We start from the raw sequence: 6400 nt of genomic DNA, 5'->3' as shown, positions 1-6400 counted from the left end.
GAAAGGAATTCAGATTGGAGAGATGTGGAATAAGCAATCATCAAAGAGGGAAAGGTTAAGTTCTTGTGCAAGAAACTTCTGGCAAACGTCTTTTCCTGCTTGCGTGCAAAAAAGTCGGCCAGGACTGGGAAATAATCTTTGTTTGGACAGAAAAAGAACTAACAATTTGACTAATAGTTCTTCTGATGGAGCAGATATAACTTCCACGAGGTCAACCCCTAATTCTTGGAACTTCCAACACACATCCAGTGTAAGACGGAGCCAGAATTGCTACGTAAGCAAGGTTCGGTAACGCCATTGGTCAAAGCTTTCTAATACACAACAGTAGGGCTGGAATGGTGTAAAACCCTGATGTCAGAAGTAAGAGACAAGACATTTTGGATTCTGAGACGATGAAAATGAGACAATGAAAATGTGATGTGTGAATCCGCAGATGTGCATTAAATGTCTTCCTGTTTGTCTATGAGCCGGAGAGAATGGAGTTTGTGTATCGTTTCTTTATGTATTTCATGAGTTTAGCACCTTTAAATTCCTCAATAACAGCTGTCCACGGTCCTGGAGACGTTGAAGGTGATGGAACACAAAATGGAGAAACTCACAGCGAGCGAGGCTGAAGATAACTTTTTTGCTTCACCAACACATAATGTACACTCAGCAGCATTTCCTGTCCCAAAGCCAAGGATTCGCACACTACATAAAGCGAGGAGGGAAGAAATAGAGCAACATTCACTTTCCGCAAGCATAAGAGACGAGTCTACTGTCCCTCACGAAGATCAGCATGTGCATCATTCAGACCAAGGCTACAGGTATGGGAATAGAATATGTCAAGAGAGTGTGTCAGAAAGCCTATCAGCAGCTCCAGTTCCTGCGCCACGAAGTTCAGCGAAAGTAAGGACCTCTACACCTCCAGTGCCAGCTCCAAGAAGGTCAGTCCCATCTAGAATCTCCAGGTTAGAGCACACATATTTTCTGCTTTGTTTGAAAGAGAAGATCCTTATGACTCTAGAATGGTCCAAAGCTCACATTCTACACCTAAACATGGAAGTACATATAATGCTCCAACTATACCCTATTTTGTGCATCCAGACCCACATGAGTTCTCCAGGCTTAGGATTGCTCTTGATAACATTCTGCCAGCTGGTGCTTCCGAATATTTTAAATATCAGGTTCTAACAGATCATCTCAAGCTAGAAGAAGCTCTCCTTATAGCAGATTCTTTTTGCAACTCTCCACATCCTTTCACCGACACAATGGATGGCCTGTTCATGCAGTTTGCCCAGCCACATCAGCTTGCCTTAGCAAGAATAGCAGAACTGATGGATGGCCCAGACATATGCCATGGAGAAGGGGAAGCATTTCGCATGTTTGCCCTATGACAGTGCTTCTCAATTCCGGTCCTCAGGCCCCTCTGCCCTGCATGTTTTAGGTATTTCCCTGCTGCCCCACACCTGGATTGAATCTGTGGGTGATTAACAGGCTTCTGCACTACTTGATGCTTGCAGAAGAGGTAATGCAATCATTTGGATCAGCTGTTCTGAATTAGAGGCACATCTAAAACATGCAGAGCAGGGGGGCCTGAGGACCGGAATTGAGAAGCACTGCCCTACGAATACGTTCTCTGTTGGGCATGTTAAAGCAACTAGGAAGAGAAGGCAGTATTGAACTCCAGTGTGGATCTCACGTTTCCAGATTGCTAAGCAAGTTTCCACACGAGCTTAGAAGCTGTTTCAGAAGAAGAATTTATCCAAGTAAGGTTCCAATCCCAACTCTGTATGATCTTGGAGAATGGCTGGATTTTGAAATGCAGGTTTATGAAGATGACACCAGATTTTTTATTCCTGCCGAGGCAGCCAAAAGAAAAGAGGCACAGAAAGGGACAAAAAGGTGGCTTCAGGAACTACAGCATTACTGCTCAGTGCTGGGAAATCAAGAGAGACCAAAGTTTCTGAGCTGACACAAAATGCCATTACTCCTGAGAAAGTCAAGAATAAACCCTACTGTCCCTACTGTGACCATCCCAGTCATTTCCTGTACGGTTGTCATAACTTTCAGCAGCTTACAAAGGAACAGAAAGTGCTGTGGATCAAAACAAATAACCGCTGTTGGCGTTGTGGAAGAGGACATCAATCTGCCAAATGTACTCTCAAGGCAACCTGTAAAACCTGTGGACGTAGGCACCTGCTGATATTACATAATGTAAATAAAAAGTGGCAGAAAAAATAGGAGACCACAGAGAAGGGGAAACCCCCAGACCAGGGAACCACTGTGGGTGCATGTCTAACAAGCAGTGTGGATTTTATGTTGGACATTCCCCAACCAAGCATAAAGTGCTTTTCAAAATAGCCAAGGTCTGATTGGGTAATGGGAACAAAAGTATGGAAGCCTTTGCTCTTCTGGATGATGGTTCAGAGCGATCCACAGTGCTCCACAGTGCAGCACATGAGCTTGGTTTGGAAGGGGAGTCTGAAGCTCTTGTACTCCACACAGTGAAAAAAGACTCAAGGGTCATCCATTGTCATGCAGTTTCGTTCTCTGTCTCCCCTGTAACTCAACCAGCAAATACATTTTGGATCAACCGGGCTTTCACAGCTAAATCTCTAAACCTTGCAGAACACAGTCAACCCACTGCTTCTCTTCAGAGAAAATACAAACATCTGCAAGATTTGCCACTTCAAACAATAAACAGAGTTCAGCCACTTCTCCTGATTGGGTCTGACTTCCCACATTTCCCACATTTAATCACTCCCACTGAACCGGTCCCCTTGGGGAGTAAAGGTGGCCCAGCAGCAGTCAGAACTCGCTTAGGTTGGACACTACAGGGCCCTGCGGAAGGAGTGAACCCAGGATCAGACACACAACAATGTCATTTCATCTCATGAAATGAGATGAAACTCAGTCTCCCACCATTGAGTTGCATCAACAAGTTGAGAAGCTCTGGCAACTTGATGTTCTTCCATATTGGAGCAACAAAGATAGTGATAAGGTCCCAACAAGATAGTGAGGCTTTTGTGCACCCTTGAAGAAAAGACCGTCAGAGCTCAAGTTAGCGGAGTACTTAGATATGCTACCCCAACGTTCCACATTAAAGGCACACAACCCTGCATGCTACTCCTCAACCACTCCTCAGAAACATAGAAAGGAGACTTGCTAAAAATCCTGACCAAGCAGACATAAGGCTGAAATGAAGAAATTGGAGGACGCTGGATACATACTGAAGTTACAGCCTGAGGTAGTGGAGAAATCCGATGAAGCCTGGTACATCCCGCAACACATAATGCAGCACAATAATAAAAACAGAGTGGTTTTTAACTGTTCATTCTAACATCAAGGCAGGAACTTGAACAAACTACTCATACTACTTTAGGCCCATCCTTGCTGGCAGTACTTCTGCGCTTTCACGAACATACAGTGGCCATTTCCAGTGATATTAAAGCAATGTTTCACCAGGTGAGACTTCTCCCTGAGGACAAACCACTGTTGCGGTTCCTTTGGAAGGACTTGAAAAGGGAGGAACCTCCAAGTGTTTATGAGTGGCAGGTGCTCCCCTTTGGGACCACCTGCAGTCCATGCTGTGCCACTTATGCACTGCAAAAGTATGTTCGAGATCACAGCCAGCCTGGAGAGGACATCCGAGAGGCAGTTGAAAGAAGTTTCTATGTGGACAATTGCCTCCTTAGTTTCAGTACAGAAATGGAGGCAAAGATGTTAGTTGATAAACTCCGAGATGTCCTGGCTGAGGAAGGATTTGATCTAAGACAATGGGCCAGCAACGTGCCATCAGTAATCAGTCATCTCCCAGAAGACAGATCAACTAGCAGCAATTTGTGGATAAATCAGAATCAGCTTGACACATTTGAATCCACACTCGGATTTCACTGGCACTATCCTACAGATCTGCTGCACTACAAACATCTTCCTACTGGTGACCTCTCAGTGATGATGCAAAGCACAGAACTCTGGCTAGCCTGTATGACCCCCTTGGTTATAGTATCCACCAGAGCTAAGGTTGTCATTCAACGTCTTTGGGATAAGAAAAGAAAAGACTTCCTGAGGACCTGCTGCAGACATGGAAAACCTGGCAAGCAGAGCTGCCTGACTTGGAGAGGATCTCTTTACCTCGATGTTACACCATGGAAAAGTTAGATCTGCCGGACAGCAATAGAGACATCCATGTCTTCTGTGATGCATCTGAGCAGGCCTACGGCTCAGTTGCCTATCTGGTCACATAATATCCAGATGGAATCACGGAAATCGTCTTTCTAGCAGCAAGGTCTCGAGTAGCCCCACAAAAGCAGCTGTCCATTCCAAGATTAGAATTGTGTGCAGCTCTCACAAGTGCACAGTTAGCCCATGTGCTAAAGACTGAACTCAACATACCTATACAGAAGGTTTTTCTGTGGTCAGACTCCACCACTGTTTTAACTTGGTTAAAGTCTGAGTCATGCCACTTTAAAGTGTTTGTTGGAACCCGCATGGCAGAAATTCAGGAGCTGATATCAGCCCAGGATTGGCACTTTGTGCCATCAAAAGAGAATCCTACTGACGACATAACCAGGGGAAAAACTCTGACAGAACTAGCTGTCATCTCCAGGTGGTCGCATGGACCCCTCTTTCTTCAAGATCTTATTGACCAATGGCCGCTCATGCCCTCAATTTTCACCATAGATGGCAAAGACGAGCTTAAACATTCTAACAGTCCAAGCTCCACCATCCCTGAGGTGATACAGTACCAAACCTTCAGGGATCCTGTAGAAGTGCCAGTGAGACGTGCTCATGGAGTGGCTCGCATCTCTGGCAGTTCCACAGCAGATGATTATCAGAAAGCTGAAATTGAAATATTGCGTCAAACCCAAAAGGAAAGCTTTCCTACTTTGGACTGAACTTACATAGTGCTTTTACAATCATTTTTTACCACTCAAAGCTCTTTACACTAGAGTCACATTCACCCATTCGCACTCACAAATGCTCACACATTTATGCACCAATACACATATTGGTAGGCAATTTGGGGTTAAGTGCCTTGCCCAAGGGCACATCGACATGTGGCAGGAGGAAGCTGGAATCAAACCTACAACCATCTGATTGCAAGACGACTACTCTACCCATACAGTCACAGTCACCCCAGTTTCCTAAGCTCAAATCAGGCCAAATAGTTGGACCTAGTAGTCGTTTGTACCATTTGGATCCACAGTTTGACCAGTCCATTGAACTCATCCGTGTGGGAGGCTGCCTGAGAAGTGCCTCTGAACTTGAAGAGGATTCTATCCACCCCTTTGTTCTTGATTCCCGTCATCCTGTGACAGAATCAATCATTAAGGATATTGATGAACAGCTTCACCACCCAGGACCAGAGAGGGTATTTGCTGAAATAAGCAGAAGATTCTGGATTCTCTGGGGCAGGGAGGCTGTTCGGCATTATCAGCGATATTGTGTTGGCTGCAAACGATGGATGGGAAAACCTGTCGCTCCCCAAATGGCTGATTTGCCACCATCCAGACTCAGACTATTCAAACTACCTTTCTACTCTACTGGGGTAGACTGCTTTGGACCTTACATTATCAAGGTTGGCAGAAGACATGAAAAGCGGTGGGGCATCATATTCAAATGTATGACCACAAGGGCTATACATGTAGATCTGCTGTCACACATTTATGCACCAATACACATATTGATGCCGACTTGCTCTTGTTGGCACTGAAATGTCTGAAAGCACGCTGAGGAAAGCCCTATGAAGTACTTTGTGATCAAGGGACAAATTTTAAAGCTGGAGAATGTGAACTGAAAAATGCATTCAGGAGCCTTCAGCCACAAATCCAGGAACAGCTGGCTGGTCAACAAATAGACTTCAGATTCAACCCTCCAGGAGCACTGCACTTCGGTGGGTGTTGGGAAAGGGAAATTAAATCCCTGAAATCAGCCCTCACTACAATTTTGGGTGCCCAAATCGTGACAGAAGAGGTCTTGCGCACACATTTGGTGGAAGTTGAAGGAATACTTAACATAACCACTCAGTTATGTTTCAACAGATGTAGCTGACCCAGATCCTATCACTCCTAACATCTTATTGATGGGGCGGCTAGATCCATCTCTTCTTCAAGTTAAATACCCAGAAGAAGAGATTACTGGTCAGAGGAGATGGAGATTTAGTCAAGTGTTAGCTGATTACTTCTGGAAACATTTCCTCATGTTTTACCTGCCAGGGCTCCAGGTTCATAATAAGTGGGAAGAGCACACTGAAGACCTGCAAATTGGAACCATTATGATGATAGCAGACCCATAGTTACCATGAGCTCTTTGGCCCACTGGATTGATAAAAACGGTTTTCCCTGGAGCAGACGGAAGAATCTGCACAGCTGAAGTGCAGGTCTAAGAGCACAACTATATTCGCCCAAGTAGTACG

Source organism: Poecilia mexicana, unplaced genomic scaffold (genome assembly GCF_051168715.1).
Source record: "Poecilia mexicana isolate PSO_F unplaced genomic scaffold, ASM5116871v1 scaffold_9, whole genome shotgun sequence".
Lineage (NCBI taxonomy): Eukaryota > Metazoa > Chordata > Actinopteri > Cyprinodontiformes > Poeciliidae > Poecilia > Poecilia mexicana.
Note: the sequence above shows the minus strand (reverse complement) of the source record.